The following is a 25,140-nucleotide window of genomic DNA, read 5'->3' on the forward strand; positions in this document are numbered from 1 at the left end:
TCCTTGAGATTTAATAATTGTAGATAAATTAATATTCCAGTGCTGTTTTGGTAAGAAATGTCTTTAATTGTCTGCCAGAGGGGACTATGCTGTAATGGTGATATATATATTTACTTATGACACTGAAAAATACAAATAATTCAGTACTGATTGCCGGAATATAAGCAAGACCCGACTCGCATGTATACATTTTTATTGTCCATTAACTGCAGGCACTTTTTCCAGTTGAGTGCTATCACAATTACATTACTAACACACCAGACAGATGAGACATTGAAGCCCGCCAACCTCCGCAGGCCCTTCAGAGTTCAATGACTAGACAAGACGGTCTGATCATGGCTATGTTTGAGGTCTACCTCTGTTGTCTTTATGATGTTCTGGTTCCTTGAAATGTAATGTTTGAATGAGCTTGTCAATCTATGTTCGTGGCTTAAAGAAATCAATGAGACATGGGATTCATGATGAAATTTGGAGAAATTTCTGGACCACTCTGCGTTTGGTGTACGATGAAAAGATGATGTTGTTTTGATGGGTCTATTTTGTCAAGAGTGTTGTAAATACCGTTTCGTAAAATTAAAAAATTAAATGTACCTTAACTACACCAGCTGGACTCAATGGTGGAAGTGGCTGAGATTCACTAGCAGAAATCTAGCTGGGGATATGTTTTATACCATACAGTATATGTTTATATAAAAGTTGCATATAGCGTTTGAAATCTATATCATGGATAAATCTACATTTTGAACTCTGGCTTCCCCCTTGACATGCAGTCCTCCCATTTCTAGCCCTGTCATGTGCCCTTTGGTTTAATAAGCCCTTAAAGACAATAAACATGCCCTTCAATCAATAAAGGAACATGCTCTTATTTATGCTCTTATTTAGCAGTGATTTGTTGGTGATTTTATAGAGTACACTTGCAGTTAGTTTGTGAAAGGTGCTTGACCTATGTTTACATTGCATTTGCAGCTTTGACCAGCATGTCTCGGCATATGTGTGTATTGGTTTTGTGCATTTGTTGCATGTATTTCTGCACTACCATGTACATTTCTGGATCTGTCATGTGATTGCACGGGATATGGTAATACTGTTTTTACTGAATATGTGTCGTAAAACCAGAAACACTAGACATTATCAGTTTATCCCTGTTATTTTACCTGAAGTTGTTTGCTTTCCATGGTTCTGTTCTGTCGAAACCAAGGGGCAACCTTCCGATCTCTCTGATGAAGCCAATATGGAAGTAACTTAAACTGCAATTCATCGACCGACCGCTTGAGGCTGGCTCCAAAAGGAAGTCATGAACACATGTTATATTGCGCACTGTAAACACAATCAAAGCTTTGAAAACACAGAAAGAATGGGACCTTTAATTTCCCAATTACCTAAATGTACTTATTATTTACAATAACTGTAATGTGTCAGTTAAATGTTAAATAGCAAAATGAGCTCAACCTAATACTGTGAGTTTAGGGAGAGGCTGTATGCGCAGATGAAGGGAGTGTTCAGGAAACCTGTTTGACATTAGTTATTATGTTTACAGTACTGTTAGGTGACCCTTGTGATTCAAAAATTACACATATCATCCTTAAACATATAAAACAGAAATCACAGCTTAATTGGATATATTCATAGTTAGGTTCCTTACAAGAAGGTGATTGCCCCAGAACTGTTAAAGTTGTTAAAATAAGCTCAGTTGTCTCATTACAGTGATAAACAACAGGGCGAGTATTGTTTGCTTGTGTTATCGGGTATATCATTGTAATAATTGGCCATTTGGTAAATACTTTAGCATGCAGTAAAAGTATCTGTAGATAGGCAGAGTCTATAGCAGGGATGGGCATTCCTGATCCTGGAGGGCCACTGTCCTGCAAAGTTTGGCTTCAACTCTAATCAAACAGACCTGAATGTCATTTCCAAATCATACTGAAGCCTTTAATTGGGATTTTCAGGTGTGTTTGATTAGGAAAGGAGGCAAACTTTGCAGGACAGTGGCCCTCCAGGACCAGGAATAGTGGCCTATAGGCCTATAGTGTAGTGGGCAGTGCACCAACATTTGGTGCAGATGCACTTTTGGCGACCCGAGTTCAAATCCCTGTACTGTATGATATCAAATCAACATAGTTTTATATGTTACTTTAACTTAAACAAATTAAATTGAACAATTTTCAACATGTTTTGTCAACTTATCGCAAGTCAAAACTTATCCTCTACTTACATACTAGCAAATAATGGCAAAAATGGCCCCCCAAAAACGTAACCTAAATGAGAAAAACGTTAACTCACAATCTATATTGTTCACTGATCAGCCTAATATGCCGTATTTATTTACATGGCTGTAATACATAAAAGATGATACATCACATCATAAAAAAATATTTGAAATAGTAAATACAAGGGCATATTCAAATAACAAGAATAAAAGTTTTAAAAAACTTTTTAAAAGTTGACCACCAAACTCAGATTGATGGTGGAGAACAAAAGCAAACTATGTAAGTGGAAAATCTGTCACTTTTACTCATGTCTAACAAGCACATTTATGTGACTACATCCTAACCTCTAGAAAGAATGGCTTAAATGAGACTATAATACTCTGTCCTATGCACTGGTAAGAAAATCATATCTGTCAAAGTGACAAAAATCAACAAGGGAACAAGAAGAGCTTTTCTGCCCTGCCTTAAGGGAAATCCAGACAGTGTGTGCATTCTAGTTTTGATGATATGATGCTTCATATTCTTCAGATGACTTACGAATGAGAAATATTGAGAAGTCTTTGTAACAGTGTCCCTACTCAGGGCCGGCGTCAAGGGGGGGCATTCGCGGGCCGTGCCCCCCCAAACAGCTTGTTGTGCCCCCCTACACAGTTTTTTATTTTTAATTAAAATTAATTAAACATTAAATGTTTCATGACTTTGAATGTAATCAAATGAGGTAAATATAGTTGATATGTTTTTTTTATTAAAATAGACCAGTTTCTCTGATTGGTTGCAGTGCGGCGTCTCATTCGTCTTTACGTCTTTAGCATATTAATGTGACTTGATACTAGTGATGCGTTTTTTCGCGGCATTTTATGGATCGTGTAAAATATGGATATTAGAACATTTAGAACGAACCAGCACCGCCTGCTTCATCTGACTTCATGCAAACATCGATTGGCTCAAACTCTGAGATTAGAGGTCCAGGTGGAATTTTCAAATTTACAGGACACTGTTTAATGGAAATTTAATGTTCGCACACGTTACCTTCAATATTTTTTAAAGGTATGTTAGCTTTGTTTTAATTTACATAAGCATAAATGTGAAGTGTGGATAGACCGTTAACAGCATTGCGACGTGATTATGGTAATATTGATTAGTTTGTGATCTTCTGCACTTTCGATGGGAAATGAGCTGACAGTCTGTACCAGTTGTATGAGTATTTGTTGTTTTAATGGCTTGTTTTTGCAAGTTATTTTTGCTAATTGCGTGCCCAGGGGAAGCCGTATGCCTCCCCTGTTAGGTCTGGTGCCGGCTCTTTGCCTACTATACACATTACAATAGAAAGGGACAATACTTTGCACAAGGGTAGGGTGAGATTTTCACAAAGTTGATGATTTTATGTGTTTCTGATTACATATTGAGCTCTTATGTATTTTATTTCTGTATTGTTTTCTGAGTTTACTCTTGTATGGACCAACCAATAACCAGGACATTTCAAAAGCTACACATTCTGAACCAGCATATGTGTTGAATGTGTGGTTGAAGTATTATTAAATTGATCTTGGGGTGTACTACTGGAGGAAATTGCATTGTGAAATAATTTTATATTCCTTTTTGGACAATGGCCTGAAAGATAAGTTAATCAACAAAGTGTCTACCTGTATCCATAAATGGATTTGTAACATACAGCAGGGTGACGACAATATCTCAAGGGATTATATACTACTTCTGTTTCTCGGTTGATGGAAGAAACGTTACATTTCCTCTGCCACATAAACTATATTTACAGTCACTGCTACTCAATTTTTCAACACCTATTCTTATTTTCCTATTAGTTGTTGCCTCGGGAAGCAGGCGTTGAAAATAACTGCCACTATAAACATTTCTAGATCACAGTATAGTTTGTTGTATTTGGTGACCAGTAGTCACGTGTAGACAAATGAGAAATGAAACAACCCAGGTGTTATACATAATAACATCATATATAGACATAGCCAGCAAGTCACTAATAATATATTCGGCCCTATTTTTACAGCCCTCGCATTTTTTTCTGATCTGTAAGTGAACCAGAAAACGGGATTAGAACAGAGGCGCAGATGAGTGAAATATATCTGAAAGATTAATGAAGTGCGGTGAATATAAAATGTGAGGCGACGCTTTAAAATGGTCAAAAACCTGAACATTGCAGTCATCTAAGCACCTCTTGGGCACATCTTAATCTAAATCTGGAGAGTGAGAGGTGTGTAATAGGGCAACGGATTTAGCGCAGTGGAAACCCTTAAAAATCGTTGACCCTTTTTATGAAAGCTCCTTGTTTAAATTTAGATATCCATTAACTGGACATAGAAAAAAATAGATGGGGTTAAACCATGATAGATGTAGGCTCTGTTGACATATAAATATGCTTTTTGTGAATAGACTATTCTGGGATATGTTTTAAAGTCATATTTTTTTAATTTACATTGCATTTAGTCATTTAGCAGAAAATAGCAAAGATAAGGGAGGCAATACTATATGATATGTGCTATAGACGGTTTCAGCAGTAACAACATAAACAAGTGGCTTTGTGGTCATCACGTAACTTCCGGTACACTCTGCGAAGAATAAATAACAACAAAGTCCTTTTAAAGTAGTTTATTTATATGACAAGCAAAATAAACAACACGTAGATTACATAGGAACCCAAAACATTTGTTGTTTTTTGACAAGGTTTGTTTAGGAGTTCAGTTTCAGCAACTAGTCAGACCATTAAACAAACAGAAACCGGAAGTAAAGTTCGGACTTGTGTCCGATGAAACGGTCTATACAAAGTTATTTTTAATATAGAATATTATGTAAAATACAATTATTTTTGAATAACCATTTCATTTTCTAGTACTTTAAGTTGTGGCTTTAAAGGCGGGGTGCATGAAAAACACTTTGGAAAAGGAAGTCGGGCCGAGTACCAAAACACACTTGTAGCAATTCAGCAGTAAGGGGCGTGTCTACTAACCATCATTGTGGCCTGGGTTGCGTATGTGTGGGGTGGGTCTATCAAAAGAAGGTCCAGATTCTATTGGGGTAGGGGCGTGTTTGTTTAGGTGATTTAAAATGTCAACATTGGCTTTCAGAGATCATGCACCCCGCCTTTAAGCCAGCCGCTGATTGGTCTGTGCAGCGCCGCATGAAGTCGAACACACCTAGTGAAATAACAGAATACAAACATGGAACTCAAAATACAAACTCAAAGTCCATGACATACAGCAGTGGTCTCAAACTCCCGGCCCGCGCACCTTTCAACAATATAACATAATCTGGCCCGCAGAAAGATTTTTATTCACTTTGTTTCATTTTTTTTATTATTATTTAAATGTTAAGGGTTCGTTCACATGTCGCATCTAACAACGCATGTTAAAATGAGTCAAGGTGTTTCTTACTTTCTAAAGTGCTTGGGAGCAGAAGTTGCACTTCGTGGCGTGGCTTCACCCGTTGCAATGGAGCCAAGAGCCGCCCGCTCCGTGATTGCGAGAATAATGGAATGCGTAATCGGATTTGAATTCCTCATCTGAACCCCGCGTCAGAAATTTAATTTGTTCTTTAATGCAAGGTTTTAATAGGCCTTAGTTGTTAAATATAAGGTTAAGAAATATTTTACTTACTTTTATAAAATAATGTATATTTAAAAGATAAAAACACTGCTTATATATTTTCAAGTATTATTTTTACATTAAATAATAGAATTTAAACAGTACATTTACAAAAATAGCTCTGTGGCCCTCCGATGAAATGTCAATCTCAGAAATGGCCCCAAGCCAGTTTGAGTTTGAGACCACTGACATACAGGATTTCAAAATGAAACACAGGACAGGGAAAACACCAGACAGTACTGTTACAATAATTATAATTTATATATTGATTTCCTTGGATTATTTAATATTGCTTTTGGATAAAAATATATATTTTTTATATTTTTGTATATTAAATATACATAATTTTAGCAAATGTTTATGCCTACAAATTGTCTCTAAGTAATACTCTATAGAACATTTACTAGATTTGGTGTATTTATTAACTTTTAAAATACAGCACTTTTTCTGATGTATTACAAAGACCTTAACCTCCTAAGACCTGAGCTTTGGTTTGTCTTTTTTTTAGATTTCTACCAGCTATTTTGGGGTTAGGAAGGGCCAATAAATAGCCAAATATTTTTCTAAGAACATGAAGCAGTGTATTTGTCCATGTTTGTGTACAACAGGTTCCAGTTACACAGAATCATGTCAATATTATGGTCCACATATGTGGACATCAAGGTCTTATTAAAAACATGATAATTAATGATGCAAATTAGATCTTCAATTACTATCTTAAAATATCTTGGGTGGTCTTTTTTTCATTGGGCCCAATAAACAGGCTGTACCACAAAGGAGATTGTTGGGCTCCACCTCATCACAGGGCCCGAGTCAATATTCCCAGTTGTCTCCCTTTGACAACGACTTTACGTATGACAAATGAAACCTTCCTGCCCACCGCTGTTGTAGCATGTCAGTTTCATGTTTTTACTTTTTGTCGTCTCCTACTCTGTATAGACCTTTACTTTAAAGTTGTTGTCATTTTCATGATTCTTGTTCTTTTTGTTGGTGATTGTACCCAGGAGATTGTTGTGTATCAGTGTTACTGAGCTAGTAGTGTGTATATATACATTGCCATAAGCCACCTTCACACATGAAACGCTAGTAGTGTGTATACATATATACATTGCCATGAACCACCTTCACACATGAAACCTGTTATATATTGCAGTAAAGCTGAAATGCACCACATCTGCTGTTCAAATAGGCGTTGGCTTTTTATTTTATTCGTTTGACTATTTGCACATTACTCCAAATGCTGTTAAATCTCATTGATGTCATTTGTGGGAAATGACCGTTGAACATCTGTGCTTCAATCCTGCCGAAGATAATTTTATCACGATTACTTTGAAGCGTTTGTTCGATTTGAGTCTTTCTTTCCATAACGCAGACAATCAAGATTCCCAACTTCTGTTTTAAAACTGAATACAGATGCATTCTGGCAATGTTACATCTGTACAACCCAACAGAACCCAACAGCTCAACGGTTTGTTTGTTTGTTTGTTTATTTTTAACACCATTTCAGCATCTTTGGCTATATTTGTGGTGAGAACTGGGTGATCTATACACACGTTGGGGCAAAATGGCATCTCTTAAACTTCATTCACACAGCACTTTGGTCTCAGAAAATTTCCGTAAAATTGGCAGACAGGCTTACAAAAACGTCCTGTAAATGTTCTTGAATCGCTCCCTGAAAGAGACCTAGTAACACTGCCATGACATACACGGAAAGTTTTGTTTGTGAACAAGACACAGAAACAATGCCGTAAGGGACATGCAAGTTATGGTTCAGCTCTTTAACAAGGGGAATTAAACGCAGATTCAACAACAACAATATTCACGACAAGAAAAATCTGCAAACTGGACTGAAGCAGAAATCAGTGAGCTGAGCATTCCCCAGCATGACAGAACAGCACACACCCAACTCTAAGACTAATGCCAGGCGACAATGGTTTAAAAATCATAAAATATAAAAAAAAATCATGAAAAAAAGGTATAAACTAATACTTTTGAAGTGACATCCTAACGCAAACACCAAATCTAACCCTAAACCAAGCCTCAGTGGTTTGAAAATAGGAAAAAACAGTTACAAATACTGAAATACGTGGCAGTGACACATAAACAGAAACACGTGACATGTTCACGCAAAAAGGCGGAAAAACGTGTCAATGTCACGGAAAGACTAACAGATTTACATGACTATAGGTTAGGGTTGTGACAATTAATCGGGCAAATGCGCGTTTTCTCAATGAATGAATTTGAATGAATTACGGTAAAATGCAGCCACATCCCAAACCCAGGGGGCGCTCTCGCTTAGAATCACCATTTGTGCCACAGAAGAAGTAGCATACCAAACACTATTCCAGGAAATGTCTAAAGGAATATTTATATCACTGTTCTTCAGGTGGTTTCAGGTATTTTCATGATAATAAAGAATATTTTGAAATGATTGTGTTTGACGAGTGTTGCTTTTTTAAATGCACGTTATAAACGAGTCAAACTTCTAGGGGCGGTTTCCCGGACTGGGATTAGACTAGTCCTAGATTTAAACACTTTTAAGAGCTCTCCAAACTGAAAACAACTTGCACTGACATATCTTAAAATACATCAGTACCCTTTGTTTTACCTCAAAATGCACACAGGTATTGTTTTTAGTAAGGCATGTTTGTTAAAACTAGTTAAATTTCCTAATTTAACTAAGGCTTAGTCCTGGATTAAGCTAATCCTGGTCCGGGAAACCGCCCCGTAGTGATTTTAGATTGATAAGGGCTTCCTACTGATCACGGAGCCGTAGTACATGCACAAGCTGTGCATGAAACACTGTATCGGAGCCTTACGATTCACGAATCGATTTTAGACAGGTCTTTTTAATGGGAGCGCGATGCATCGATGCACATCCCTACTATAGGTACATAATTTCATGATACAAGGTTGGTGTTACAGTACCTCTCGAGAAAAATCACAGATAATTAGTAAACTTCAGACTCTGTGGAAAAAACGTACCAAGTGCAGGACTTTTAATACATCATGTCTCTTTACAGGATGTTTACGGTATGTGTGTAAAAGCACGCACAGATTCTGAAAAGTCAACCAAAAATCAAACAATCCCAGACAAATTTCAGACGCGTTTTCTGTGTATTTTCCGTAATCTCTGTGTGAAAATGACTTATTTACCTGCCTGTGTGGTACACAGAGTAAACCCACGCTGACTGTATTTTCATCATAGCATTTTTTTTTTAAAATAAAAATCTTATCATTACATCTATAGCACCTATAAATACTGAAACATTTGATATTGAGATCTTAATAAGAAATGTATGCAAGACCTTCAGTTTTTCATAAGTAACATTAGCTGAATTTGGTTTCATCTGTGTGGAATGCAATAAAATTGGTGTTCATTTAAACCTTTGGGGGAAAGGTTTTTGATGTGGCACATGTTGCATCACATCCCTTTTTATGAACGTTTTTCAGAATTGCAGCCTTGCCTGAGTTAATTTTAGGAACTATAGCTGTAGCTCATACTGTACATCCCTAACATTTGTGAACTCCCACATTCAATATTGGGAAATCTTTGGCAACACCAGCTCTATAGATCCCACAGGATCTGCTTCTACAGGCTATACAAAAATCAATCTCCTATAAGCTAAAAGAAAGCACTATATCCTGTACTGGACAATCTTTAACTATGGATTTGAAAATAATATTAAAATAAATGGATAGCCCATTCCCAGCATCCCCTTGGAACCACATACAGTATAAATCCCTGGTCTGTTTTTATTCAATACACGTAATAGAAATGTTTACCTACTGTATTTAATCCTTGTCCTTTTCAGGGTCATGTAATTGTTTGTTTCCCATGTGACTGCAGTCCATGTAGACATGTGTGCTGTTTCACTTTCTTTCCGGCACTTAGATTCATCAATAGTTTAACTCAGGGTTTCCACAGGTCCTTGAAATCCTTGAAAGTTTGTAAATCTGGGGGAAAAAAACCAAGGCCCTGGGAAGTTTTTGAAAAAATACATGCATAGATACAGGTCATTAAAAGTGCTTGAATCTATTTTATGCAAAAAGTTTTCTGAAAAAAAAATCATATTATTCCCCGTGTAGTGTAGGATAATATTATTAAAACTCTAGACTTTTTAAGCACACTTTAAATGCTTATATCTTCTGTATACAAATGTTGAAATACCAATTTTTTTTACATAGTTGTGTTTGACACATGAAAACGTCTTGGGTTACCTAACTGTTGTTCCCTGAAAATGGAACGAGACGCTGCGTCTCCCTTGACGTACTTCCTGCATCCCTGTAATGCCGTGTTTGGCAAAATTTCAGATAGCGATATACTTCCTTGCTCCCGCGTCATCCTGTCTTTGTCGTTAAGCCTCTCCATTGGTTGAATTTGATATACACATTCAGACGCACTTACCCCTGGAAGCGTCCCCAAAGTGTCACCACAGCTACGTAGCACAAGTTCCCTCGAAAGGGAACTGTAACAATGTATCTTAAATGGTAACACAATGTAAAATGTTGAAATGTGTCCACACATTTAGTCCTTGAATTTGAGGCGATTGGACTTGAAAAATCCTTGAAAGGTCCTTGAATTTGGTGTGGGAACCCTGCTAACTGCATTATATCTACAGTAGTATAATTATTCATCTTGGTTATGTCAGAATAATGTTCTCTATTCACGATCATGGACTTGAAGGGGTGACATAAGCCTTGTCAGTCACATGAATGTTCAGCATAAAACACTCTTCTGACAATATATAAATGGGCTTTATTGAAATACCCAACCAGGATGTAATTCAACACGAAACTAGCTGCAACGCTAAAGCATGTTTGTTCCCTGAGGTAAAATCTACCTTAACGTATAACCACTTCCAGATGAACAGAACTATAAATTGAGGCAAAATTGTTTTTGCAATACATAATAAATGACCATTCAACCGACCATTAACGTAGCAGATGCACAGGATTTCGGCTGTAATTCTAATAATTCAGCAATGCAAAATCAATGCTAATATGTTTTCATATAATAATAAAACATTGATTTGTACTTCTACTCTTTCCTTCTTAAATGGACTTAACCATCAAATGTTATTATAGAAGCATTAAGGATCGTTATGCATTGCTACAACAGATTTGTTCTTAGAAAGTTAACTGCAACTGAATAATATTTCATTGTACAAACTAGCGTATTGGGTTTCTAAACACCATTTTCTATTTAATGACTTTTGTGTCCCTGTATTCTCACACATATACTACAGTTTTGACTAAAACATGTTTTCTATCATACTGTACATTGATTTGCTTATTTTTGTTTTGTTTTTCTTTATACTTGCACTGAAAATGAAAACAATGCAGTGGTTTATCTACATGGATATACAGTAAAAAATAATGACTGTGAAATGTAAAAAGCTTTCTTTGAGTCACTATTTATGTTTTTGTAAGAAGGTGTAGGAAGGCAAAATTAGTTGACTTCCCTTATTATATTTTCAAAGCTGTTGTTATTTAGGTAATTGAGCTCAGGCAGGTGCGAGCAAACTATGTCATAACTAATATCAGTCTGCGCCTGTTCACAGCATGACTCCTTGCAACAAACTGGCTATGGCAGATTTACCTCAGTCTGCACTCAGTCCTGTTAATTGAACTTTTATTAGCTCACAGTTATTTTATCCAGAGTGAAGCCGTTTCTTATGAAAGATATGATGACAAATGCAACACTCTGAGATACAGTGATTAGATGCTATACTAGACCAGTATTGCATTTCCAAGGAAACAGAGAACATGAAGTATTGGAGGATAGATGTGACTCCATCAAGAGGTGATTTGTTTTTTCAAAACGAAATCTTGTGAACTGCGAAAATAAATTGAAATGGGAACATGTTACGCATGTATAATTAAACAATTCAAAGGGTTGTAATGATCTAACGCTCATGATTTATCAAAATGCACCTACATTAGGAACTAAATCTCAGTTTACACAGCAAGACATTCTTGATAGTCTCTTCAATACACAAGGCTTAAAATGTCAGTTTTTGAGGATCCTAGTGGTCGTGAATGTGATGTTAATGGCACAGTTCATCATTATGTCATCATTTACTCGCCCTCATGTCATTGTAGCTTTTTCCTAACAGCATGTTTTAAAATGAAAAGAAAATATAAAGTTGTTAGAAATGAAGAGTTTGGTTCCAAAACGCGATAAACGCCATTTTTGAAAAAAATGAGTTACTGCCAAAATCAGTATTATATCAGGTCAGTAGTTAAAAGTAAATTCTTAATTTTACGCAAAATCCAATATCCGCCGTGTTATTCTGTCATCTTTTCTCCCTTTTTTCCCAAAATGCGATAAACGCCTCTCCCATTTTTTACAGAACGCAATAAATCCTACAGCGCACCATTCACGCAATGTAAACAAACAATGGCGGCGCGCTGAGTACATGGAGTCCTAGTTTTCCTCATCTACTTTATACTTCGTGATCAACAAACAAAACAAAATAATACTTTAATTGCATTGATAAACCTGTGCTGGTTTTCTGTGATGGGAAAGAAACGTAAGCCATCAATATCTAATAATTTCCCTGAGAGGCACTCGGGAGACGGGTGCTTGTTCTCCCGACAGCATCAAGCTTCTCATGCTAACACATTGACCCCAGAGGATCTTATGAAAAACTTTCCATAATTTTACTCAAAGTCAACGAAAATCGAGCAGGACCAAAAACATTTTACAGCTGATCGCTGTGAAAGACGTTAAGCGACGACGTCAAGTATAACCGCAATGACAGTGATCTTAATATGACAAAGTAAGTGTTTTGATTAATAACATTAATGTTTATATTTTTAATTAGTGTGTACAACTAGTCAACTAAATGAATATAACATGGCAAAGATGAATGCACATTTATATAGGCTATTGATTCAATAGATTTATAGCATTTTGAATAAAAACTTGTCATGGATTTATTGCATTTTGTGGAAAAAATAATCTGTTTTTATAATAAATCTTTGAAAATCAACTTTGATTGATGGATTTGAATTTTTTAACCTAAGGATGCTATGTGAAAGTTTGTAACAGAAAATAGTTGTTTTCATCTTGTCACTTTCTTGGTATAGAAAACACGTTTTTACCAAAATTTGTCAAAATGAATTTATTGCGTTTTGGAACCAAACTCTTCAAATACTCCCTACATTTAATTATGCCTTTCATTCCGAAATAAAGAGTCAAAACACGAAAAAGTTTTTAGTCCCACACTAAAACTCAAAGCAAAAAATATACTTTACCACAGCATCAATGTTTTTCCTCTACCTTTGTTTGAAAGATGATCAGTTAGCTTGACCTGTTGACATCATATTGATCGGGCAGAGGGGGATGTGTGGTCTGAGATTGAAAATATTTTGGTCGGAGAGGCTGCATGAGCTTTAGCCACCAAAAAACAGCACTGCTGCAGGAATGTAAAATATCATAAAATAAAGGATGGATAACAAATCAGAACCATTCAGGAAATAGTTAAACAGAGAAAATTAGTTTAAAATGATCATAGATTCAAAGGCTCATCAGAAGAACTGTAATACAAATAACTGGTGATGGAGTTGTGGAAGTGTGAACAGAATGCTAATGCACTGGAGCGAGATATAATTGAGCAATATTAAACTGCAATTGTGCTCTTATATATCAGCGATTCTGTGATTTTGCTGTACTTTACAGATCATCACATGTATACTGATATTCATAATGCCAGCTTGAAATTTGATATTGCTTTATTACTACTGTGTAATTTACATTTCAGACATAATATGGCCAGTTGGTTTCATTTACCCTGTTTTTCACTAAGCTACGCACAAGTAAGATCCATGAATTTGAGAAATGACGACACCCCAAGACTAAAGTTTTTAATAATCCTTCCACTCCAGCTCCGCTCCAGGTTTTCTATGTCCTGCTTCCTCCGTGGGAAACTCCACTCTCGAATGATCCTGGAGCAAGTGAAAGCACTGATGCTTTGACTTTCAAAAAACCTGTGTTTCGCTCCAGGCAAAATTTCCGCTACCTACTCCACTTCTCTGCACCATGAACACAGATGAGTGGAGTGATACTGTGAAACTGTGTATCAGTATTGTTTATAACCCTTAGTTTGGTATTACATAATGTATGAAATTATAAAGCAAGCAGTTGTGATCTAAAAAAGGCAGCACAGTGGCTCAGTGGATAGCAATGTTGCCTCATAGCAAGAAGGTCCCTGGTTTCGAGCCATGGCTGGGTTCTGTGTGGTTTGCATGTTCTCCTGAGCATGGGTTTACTCCAGGTACTCCAGTTTCCTCCCACAGTTCAAAAGTTTTGTTCAAAAGCATGAGGAGGCTGGATCTAACTGCAGACAAACGTTATATTTAAACAAACATAAAAATCATCCATGGCATGAAAACTTGGTCCATGATACAAAACATGAAAACAACACTGAAGTACAATACAATCAACGTTCAAAAAACTATACTAACACAAATAATGGAATCAAGGAACACCTGGATACAACTCAGGTGGGAAAACACGAAATTTTAGGCAGCTGACTTGTTGCCTCGCTGCCTCATGAGGCAATGACATTGGCGGCATGAAGCCAGCTCTGGGAAACGTATTCGGACAGCCTTCGTAGGCAGCGTAATGGAATTGTGTTTGAATACTAATTTCTCAAGGAAATGCAATTAAAATGTGTAAAAAAAGGGGAAGCAGTGGACAGGGGTGCTGTAAAGGGGGGGTAAACAATGACGATTCTCGGGGCCCACAAGTAAGAGGGGGCCCAGAGAAGCCCCCAAAATTGTGGTGCTAAAAATATTTAATAGTAAAAATTATTAACTTTATTTTATTTGCTGTTTCCTGGTATCAAAAAATGTATTTGTTTAGGAAACACAAACGTCTGTGGGCCCCTTTCCCCCCTCTCAATTGTCATAAAATGGTTTAGTCCGCCCAAGTTGTATAATCCAGGCAACACAGCTTGACTTCACTTAAAGTGCCGGCAGAATATCAACTTGACTGACAAGGAAGTGAAAATGCCTAAAAAATCTGGAAGTCAAAAACGGAAAGAGAAAAAAATAAGAAGTGAAAGAGGCAAAGGGTCGACATTATGTTACCAAGGTGGGTTTGTAAGTAGGCCTAAATTGTTAGGGGACCGCCCGTCCGTGACAAATGATCGTAGCCTACGGCACTTTTCTGTGCTAACGCGCACGCTTTGTACAGAAGGCCCCAGGTCTCTACGGTAGCATTTTTCGACAAGAAAGCACGTTTATTTATGCACGTGATTTATTTAGACAAAGTTATTGCAAATTTCAAACTATCAAAATGACGCCTTGTTCATTCTAGTGTTAAAGATAATTACCACACTGCAAAAAATTAATTTCAAGAAAAAATTCTTAGTATTTTTGTCTTGTTTTCAGTAAAAATATCTAAAATTGCTTAAATAAAGATGCTTTTTCATGATGAACAAAACGACCCAAGAAAACAAGTCTAGTTTTGAGACCAAACATATTACATTTAAGGGATTTTTTGCATAAAACAAGCAAAAAAATCTGCCAATGGAGTAAGCAAAAAAATCTTAAAATTTTTCTTAAACACTAAATTCAAGAAAAATTTGCTCACCCCATTGGCTGAATTTTTTGCTTGTTTTATGCACAGATTCACTTAAATGTAGTATTTTTGGTCTGAAAACACGACTTATTTTTTTGGGTCGTTTTGCTCATCGGGAGGAGGCATCTTAATTTGAGAATTTTTGGGTATTTTTGCTGAAAACAGGACAAAAAATACTAAGAACATTTTTTCTTGAAAATAATTTTTTGCAATGCATAAGTTTAAATGTTGCGGTTAAAATGACTACTGGTGGCCGTTCTAGTGTTAAAATTGCATGATAAGGGAACTCAATTTTCTCCTCATGTTAGGTCAAGAAAACGCTGGAAAACATAACAATACGCAGTTTTAGTTAAACATTCAACACTGCAAAAAATGACTTTCTTACTTAGTATTTTTGTCTTGTTTTCAGTAGAAATATCTAAAAATTCTTAAATTAAGATGCTTTTTTTGATGAGCAAAATGACCAAAGTAAATCAGTCTAGTTTTAAGACAAATTAATATACAATTTAAGTGAAATTGTCCTTAAAACGAGCAAAATGATCTGCCAATGGGGTGACAAAAAAATTGTGAAATAAGATTTCTTTTTTCTTAAACACTTAATTCAAAATTAAATTAAAATTTTCTGACCCCATTGGTAGTCAAAATACCATAAAAGCGCATGATTTTATGTAAATTAATATGAAAAAAGTCTCAGCTGTGTTTGGGGCCCTGTCCAGATTCTTTTCATGGGGCCCAAAATCCTTAGCAGCGCCCCTGGCAGTGGATCAGTGGTTCATGTAGGTTGTCTACAAACTCGAAGGTTGGTGGCTCAATCCCCGTCTCCACCTGACCATGTGTCGAGGTGTCCTTGAGCAAGACACATAACCCCAGCTGCTCTCAACGAGCTGGATGGCGCCTTGCATGGCTGACATCGTAAACAGTGTATGAATGAATGGGTGAATGTAAGGCAACTTGTAAAGCGCTTTGGGTGGCCATGGGTCTATTGAAAGCACTATATAAATGCAGTCCATTTACCATTTAAAAAGTGAAAATATAACTTTATTTACACTAAATTTGTGTTCCAGCTGCTTCTTGGCCGCCACTTGTTTTTTTTTATTCGAACAGACTCGACCAATCTCATTTCCCGTGCACGCCCACCCATAGAAATGTGGGACAGGACAATGAAGGTATCTCAGGAGACAAGAAGTAAACCTAACATTGGATTCGGATGTGCCTTGATGCCTTCAAGCTTTCGCACGTAGCCTACAAAGACCATGGCTGTGTCCGAAACTGCTCCTTATCTCCTATATAGTGCACTGTATTTGGTGTCCTCCATTTTGAAGTGGTGTCCGAAACAACTTTATTCCCTACATTCCTTTACTAATTGTTACCAGTGTTGGGAACATTACTTTAAAAAAGTAATTAGTTACTAACTTCTCACAAATAGTAACTGAGTTAGTAACTGCGTTACATCGTTATAAAAGTAACGAATTACCAGGGAAAGTTTTTATTGCATTACTTAAAAACAGTTTAAATATTTCAAATAACTTGGATGTCCCCAATATTAAATCTGTTAAATTAATTAAATGGACACTACATGCGAGGTGCTTCATTAGATCAGAATTACTTTAGAATTCAGAGACTCTTTTTTCGTGGGCATAAGTTGCACGTTACATAAACATTCTTGCCTTTCACCTCAATGATGGATAAGTAGTGATTATTATCCTTTGTGTTTGCGACCACTACCTTTGAGCTTGTTGTACTTGCCATCGCTCTGTTGTTGAGAGTGTGTGCGAAAAACCCAGTCTCACGGAGTTGCGTATAAATAGCACAAAGTGTAAAAATCGTGCAATACATACGCCAAATTCCACTTTGGTGTGCATATGATACGCCAGTTCTTCCTATTCACTTAAACTTATACGCATCTACTTGAGACTGGTGATGGGGCTAACAGCAGCACCCACTGCTCGTTGAGAAGACAGAACGATACACTGCAGTTTTCAAAAGTCTCCAACCATGCCAGAAAAGATTGCTAGACTTGTCCTAGTCGCTTTTTTGAAATATGGTTGCTAAAGGTGTCTAGGACAGTTGTCTAGACTAAATCTAGCAACAAAGTCACCAAGTTCACAACACTGCTCGGACTGACAGTGCATGTGCTTGTGTGTGAACTCTGCCTGGTTGGCTAACGATGGAAATTAAGCCAATCATCATCAGTTATGTGGTCGTCCCACCCTTTTTAACACACACACCAATCATTATCAGGTATGTGTCTCCCACCCCCCAACACACACACACCAGAGAAAACTTTACCTTTGTCTGGCCGAGCCATTTTACTGTCAGAAACGGTAACAGCATTATAACAGGGGTTAATTTATTTGATTAATCCTTACTGAAAAAAGTATTATTTATAACGCTGTTATTCCTGTCACTGCTTTTTACTAACCCATAATACAACGGGAGACAAATGTGTAATTGGAACACTGATAAGTAAACTGGAATCAGCTGAAGGATACTGACAGTAAACACCACAAATTTAGGTTCATACACTTTTGTTGGTTCTTGTTGTCAGTTCTTTTCTACTTAAAAAAAAAAATAAATAAAAAAAAAAATTTTGATACCTTTTACTTAAAATATAAGACATATTTTATTAAATATAATAAACATAACAGTATAAATATGACAAGCAGTTGTTTTGTTCTCTTTATTATCAACTAATACAAGACACATGACAAATGTGACAAACAGTAAGAATGTAAACTTTACTGTATCACAGTACAATCAATAAAACCACACAGGTGTACAAATCTCTGCGACAGCTCTCTGACACATGGTATTTATGTCATTGTCCAAAATCGCTCACTCATTTTTGTTCACTTCTTCCCCATATAGTGGACTCAATTGTCATTCGCTATGTAAGGAATAGTGAATGAGTGAACGAATGAGTGGTTTCAGTCAGAGCACATGAACAACGACTACACTCTAAAAATGGCTATTTTTTGGTTATTTTTGACCCATAATGGGTAAATATTGGACACAATAAAATTAAAAATTTTAATTGACCCAGTGCTGGGTTGTTTAAACCCAACTGCTGGGTTATTATAAACCATGGTTGCATAACAACAACCCATCATTGAGTCATTTCAACCCATAATGTGTTCTGTCCAATATTTACTGGGTCGAAAAGAACCCAGCCATTTTTAGAGTGTACAACAGGAAGTGACAATGCACAATACAAAATACATAATCCAAAATAAAAGACAAAAACACAACACAGATGCATTACAGCATGTTGGTGAATTGGAGATCCCCAACTTGTGTATATATTAACTTGTGTGTAGATATCCAGTTCTCGCCATAAATATATTCATAGATGCTGAAACGTTGTAAATGAAGAAAAAGTTATTAAAATTACATTCATTAAAAAGTGTAATGAGTGGAAAATGTTATTTCTTTAAATAGTAAAGAAGTAATTTATAGTACCGTATACCATATATTCTAATCAGGTTCCTAGATGTTATACATGTCAACTAAAGATAATTGTGTTAATTTAAGTTGTAATGCTGTAATTATTCAAACTAATATTCACTGACTTGTATTGTACACAAGAGATTATTTTTGAAAGCCATGGCTAATTGTTTTGATAAAAATAGCATTATAGTTCTATAAACCAAATAAGTAACATCTCTCATTTGAATAAACTGAGTGCTGTTGACCAATGAAAACACACATCACAGTGTTGTTAGTACAATTCCATTAAATGTGAAAATGCACAAATTCCTTGGCAGAAGAAGCTTAAAGTGTGGGCTAATGTCTGAATTTTTTTCTAGCATGAATCGTGATTTACATAGAGCAGGATCAAACTGTTAAAAACAACAACTGTGATGAAGTATCAACAGTACTATGTCGGGAAGTTAAGCACCAAGAGACAAAACAAAGAACCGTACGGTGAAGCTTGCAATGTTCCCATGAGACTAAATTACCAGCTTATTTACGGTAATATCCACTGTTACAAAAACCTATAATCCCATGCACCTTTAAAGCTGGTTTGTTTATTTTACTTCAGCTTTACATTTTAACAGATGACCGAAAATCAACACTCTAAAAATGCTGGGTTATTTTTAACCCAGTGTTGGGTCAAAAAGGATGAACTCAACCCACTGGGTTGTAATTTAACCTATGCTGGGATGTTTTAACCCATTGTTGGGTCAAATATAAAACCTGATCTCTCGTAAATTTGTGTTGTAGTCACTGAAAGTTTGATCACTTTATCCGTGTCCATGTCACGGAATTCAGCTTTTTTGCGTGATGGTAGCACGGATGTCTTATCCGTGTCACTCCCACGGATTTCTCGAGTCATTTTATGTATTTTCTTATAGTTTTTCCTATTTTCTTACCATTGCTTTTGGGGTTGGGCTTAGAATCACTTTCGTTACTTTTTTTAGACATCCTTACCCAAACCCCAACTATAACCCCAACTCCAGGCCAGAATAGTTTTAAAAGAGGAAGAAAAACATTTAGAAACTAATACATAAAAGTGCATCCTAACATGAAAGTACATCTTAACCCAAACCCTAAATCTAACCCCAAGCCCAAGCGACAATGATTTGAAAATAGGAAAAAACAATGAGAAATCCGTGGGAGTGACACCGAAAAGACATCCACGCCCCCGTCCCGGGAAAAAAACAGAATTCAACTATAACACGGATTTCCATGAGATTATGTTGAATATGAACATTTTTTGGGTTTTTGTAATTTCACCAAGCTGCTGGGTTTGTCCCTTTTTGACCCAACGCTGGGTTAAACATAACCCATAATTTTTAAAAAGTGCACCTGAAATGTGCTTGCGTGTTTTGTGGTTCAAAAAAACACATTACACTGTAAAAAATTAGCAATTTTTGTAAAAATCAACAAATATTTTTAAGTTACTTATTTTGAAAAACCGAGTTGTTTAGCTTCGTTTTGCATTTTTTTACAGTGTATTTTCCACATACCGTACATTTTTGTAGCCCCAGATATCATGTCTTCCTCAAACGCTTTGATTTTGTACAAAACTCATTGATTTCAAAAGCACTGTGTTCCTGATTGGCCAGCTAATCTGTACATTGTGATTGGCCTGAATACCTCTGACATCAGCCGAAAATGTGACGCTCCTTACCATGTTTGAAAGATTCGGTCACAATGCAATGCTAACAGTTAACTTACAGGCTATGAGTATGAAGCGGGAGGAATTATGATAATGTCGGACTATTTACATCACCAATCCCAGGAGTTAAACTGTTGCCTACAATCCGTGTGTTTGTTGTAGTCCAAGAAAAGAGATTTACTTTGGAGACGATAACTTTACTTTGGGGTATGTACCTTGAATCGGACCAAAAGTGCTCTTTAAAGTGACGTGAAATCCTTAGAAACAATGTTAGGAACAACCAACCGGAAGTATTTTTTTTCTGGAATCCTATAGCAGACAGGCATGCACAGGAAACACATATAAAAACGCTTTTATTTTAAAATGATTTGTAGGCCTTCAATTTAATATTTTTACAAGAGACTAGTCTCATGGTGTACTAGATTATAGACATATGGGCAGCGGGGAATTGTTTTATAATTCTTGATCACATTTAAACAGAAGTGGTTTTAGCTATACAACAATGACTGTGTAACTGACACCATTGTATAAACTCCTCGGCTACCTTTAACCAGTTGGGTATTCTGCCAATATTTCCACCCACCCTGCCTTTCCACTGCAGTCCCAGTGCACAGTAAGCACTAACTCTATTAGATTTACAGCTCTAAAGTGTACTTAGTCTGCGGTGTCTATCCTTAATGAACATGCTTCTTAATTCTACTACAGAGCTATTGCTTCAAGACATTCGCTTTCGTTATTAGACAGATTAAGACATGCTTTGTTGACCTTTATAATTTTCTTTGCCGTGTACAAACATTTTCTTTGCGGCGTCAAGATACATCAACCTTCTTTCAGTCAAAATTTGCACCTTCTTTTACACTAGGTGAAGTGTTTTGTACACTACACTTAAAAATACAAGCCTGCATGGATATATCAGGACATAATGACTCTTCATTATCACTTATGTGTCCCAAATGCCTTCAGCAAAACACTTGAAAGGTTTGAAGAGTTGCTTTCCTACAGTATTTGACAGTGTACAGCTCATCACAGAGCTTGTGTGGCAGAGCAAATCAGGCACAATGAGTGCGTGAGTGCTTATTGAAACATTGGGAAGTAAATCCATTAATAGCCCTTCAGATTTCAACAGTAGAATCAAGTAACGATGGTGCCCGTGTTTAATTTGGACGAGATTTGTCTGGTAATCCTGAATGACTCTCTAATAATTCAATTTTCTTTCTATTTCTGATTTGATTGAATAAACTAATTCATTATTTAATTGCCATAATTTGTTCTGTCGGACTGAGCATTCGGGATTGCCACTTAACGCATTTCTCTTATTGTATTTCCGTGAAGACGTACCTGTGAAACGAACAGATGAAAAAATATTTAATTTCTTCAAGTGTCTTCTTCAATCTCCGCACACAAATATGACGGCACATTTACTTTTTCCCTAGGGTCAATGAATTAAAACAAATAAATGCATGAATTCTTAAAAATCAGAGGTATGAAGCTTGACAGCAGCTCATTAATTTTGAATCACATTTCATATCCTTACGGGTTTTACTGTGACCTGTTTCTTTTCACATGACATTTGTTCTGTGTAATGGTTTAACTGAGTGATATTATTTATGAAATTCCACCACAAAGCCATCCATGCAGCTTTTCAGCCCTATCGTCAAATTAACACGAGCATGCAGGAGTGAACTAAAAAACCCTGGCTGCCAAAAGCACTCAGGCTTACCGACTTGAGATGTGTCAGGTTCATCATGTTCGCATCTCACTCTAAGAGCATCCGGGTGGGTGTGATCCACTGGGGGTCACTTGGAGAACCGGGCCCCCGTTGAGGCCTTCGGGTCCCTCTCTGTCCTGTACCACCACCAACAGACCTGTCAGTGGCCCTGCGTGTTCACCGTGAACTGCACTGACAGAGGTGACCCCGGCTTTTGATCTGACCCTCAACCCTGGCGCTCGTAGGCCTAATCTGTGAGAGTTATCACAGTGGCAGATTTCTTTCTCCAGAGGCCATGCGGAGAAAACAGATCATTACTAAATGTCCTTCAAAGTGATCCTCACAGTCATGGACGCTGACTTTCAGTCGAACTCTGCGAGTCAAGGTCTGAAGCCCGCAGGGTATTTTTACAGATACTTTTAAATGAATGAAGTGGACCAGGCACCAAGGGTGTGGACCGTGACCCGAAGCTTATACTCGTGTGTCTCATAAACGAGGGTCTCATAGTGTCCTCTCACTAATTACAACACTTCAGCTCTGCCAATTAGATGTCATGCAGTCATGTTACACTTCAGAAACAGTTTGTAATGATGTTTCCCCTGCTCTGTGAAATGAGCTTAACATAATGTAATGTTGCTGGTAATGACATGCACATTCTATACGAATCGCCCATCATATTGAAATCAACGTCTTTACTCTCTAATGAGGATAGGGACATTGGATCCATCTTAAATTTTCTTAAAATGGACATTCCTTGGTTAATTATTTATTGACAGAATTTCTTTAGTCGTTTTCATTTGGCCTGCAAAGATGTCAGGCAAGCATTTTAGTTCCATTAGATTTATATATTTATTTATTTTAAACATTAAATGCACTTGATTACAGTCATTATGTTATAAGTCACCATGGTATAAACATTGGCAGAAATTGTGGGAGATAGGGGTATCAGGGCTCACCAATTTAAGGGTTGTCCCCTCATAAATAGTAGGGCTGGGACGATTGATTGTGCGATCATGCTTGCTATACTTCTAAATGTATTATGGTGCAATGCCGCTACAGTACATCCAAAAGCCAGAGGGCGCCCTCATGCAGATGCAGCTTATCCGCATATTTATACCGCTGTTCTTCACATCTTTTCAGGTATTTTCATGATAATAAAGAATATTTGAAGAGTTTGGTTCCAAAACGCAATAAATCCATTTTGACTAATTTCGGTAAAAACGTGTTTTCTATACCAAGAAAGTAACAAAATGAAAACCACTATTTTCTGTTACAAACTTTAAAGGGACACAAGGCAAGTCTGAGTATTATTTCTCTACTAGCTCCCCCTAGTGTCTGGGAGTAAATGCGTTCTATATCTGAGACTATACGAGACTGAAGGACACCGGGTCGGATACAGCGAACTTGCAAGTGGGGTATTCTTCCTACAGACGGTAGGGGCGGGCGAGAGAGTCTTCATTCGTCATGTAATGAGTCATTTAACCATATACCGACTTACGAAGATGATTTATTAACATAAAAATGCTGCCTTGTGTCCCTTTAACATAGCATCATTAGGTTATAATAACATAAAAAATTCAAATCCATAATTTGATTTTCAAATATTTATTATAAAAACTGATTATTTTTTTTCCATTACAATTTTTTTTTCAAAATGCTATAAATCTATTGAATCAGTATATAAATGTGCATTCGTATTTGCAATGTTATATTCATTTAGTTGACTAGTGGTTTACACTGATTAAAAAAATAAACATTAAAGGGATAGTTCGGCCAAAAATGATATTAAACCCATGATTTACTCACCCCCAAGCTGTCCGAGTTGCATATGTCCATCCTTTATCAGACAAACACATTTTTTGATATTTTAGAAAATGTTTTAGATCTTTCAGTTCAGTTCATTTATTTGGTGAAGGTACGGGGTCCATGACCTTCAAGTCCAAAAAAAGTGCGTCCATCCTTCACAAAATAAATCCAAACGGCTCCAGGATGATAAATAAAGGTCTTCTGAGGGCAATCCGCGCGGCGCTGCCGTAGAAATATCCACATTCAAAACTCCATCAACGTAAATAACTACCTTCCGGTAGCGCCGCCATCCTAGTCTCATCCGCATTCAGGATAAGTGCTTACGCAGCCTACGTAGGCTACTCTGCTGCTGCTCTATGCCCCCGCCGTCCGAATTTGTCATACGTCACTAAGAAAAGTGAGTACACTACGCTAATACTCTCTCCTGAATACAGAGGAGTCTAAGATGGCGGCGCTACCGGAAGGTAGTTATTTACGTTAATAAAGTTTTAAATATGGATATTTCTACAACAACACTGCGCGGATTACCCCCAGAAGACCTTTATTTATCATCCTGGAGCTGTTTGGATTTATTTTGTGAAGGATGGACGCACGTTTTCGCCTTTGTGGTTCAGAATCAATATCAGACAGGTACTATTAGTATGAATCGTGATTCATCGTCCCAGCCAGGGGCATCATGCCCCAATCTTTTTAAGGGGGCACAGTGTGCACAGCTCACAGAAATTTGTGCATACACAGACATCAAACGAAATATATTATCGAGCTTTCAGTCTTTTCCATGGCACCTACATTTATAACAATCTGAGCACCTTCATGCAAAAACCTTTAATATAAAAGTGTTGACTAACTTTTATATCAAATACTATTCAATCGGAATAATGACATATTGGCGTCATATTTACATCTGAAATGACATGTTTTGTTTATTTACATTTTGTTTAATGACTTGTTTAATTGTGTCATTAATGCATTTTGCACAACAACTGCTTTATCCTATGAAATTAATGTACTTTTAAATTAAGAAAGTATATAAACAACGAAACTGACATAAGCTATAGCCATGTAATTGATTTTAATGTTCAAAAATGATTTAA

Source organism: Misgurnus anguillicaudatus, chromosome 16 (assembly GCF_027580225.2).
Source record: "Misgurnus anguillicaudatus chromosome 16, ASM2758022v2, whole genome shotgun sequence".
In the NCBI taxonomy this organism is placed as follows: domain Eukaryota; kingdom Metazoa; phylum Chordata; class Actinopteri; order Cypriniformes; family Cobitidae; genus Misgurnus; species Misgurnus anguillicaudatus.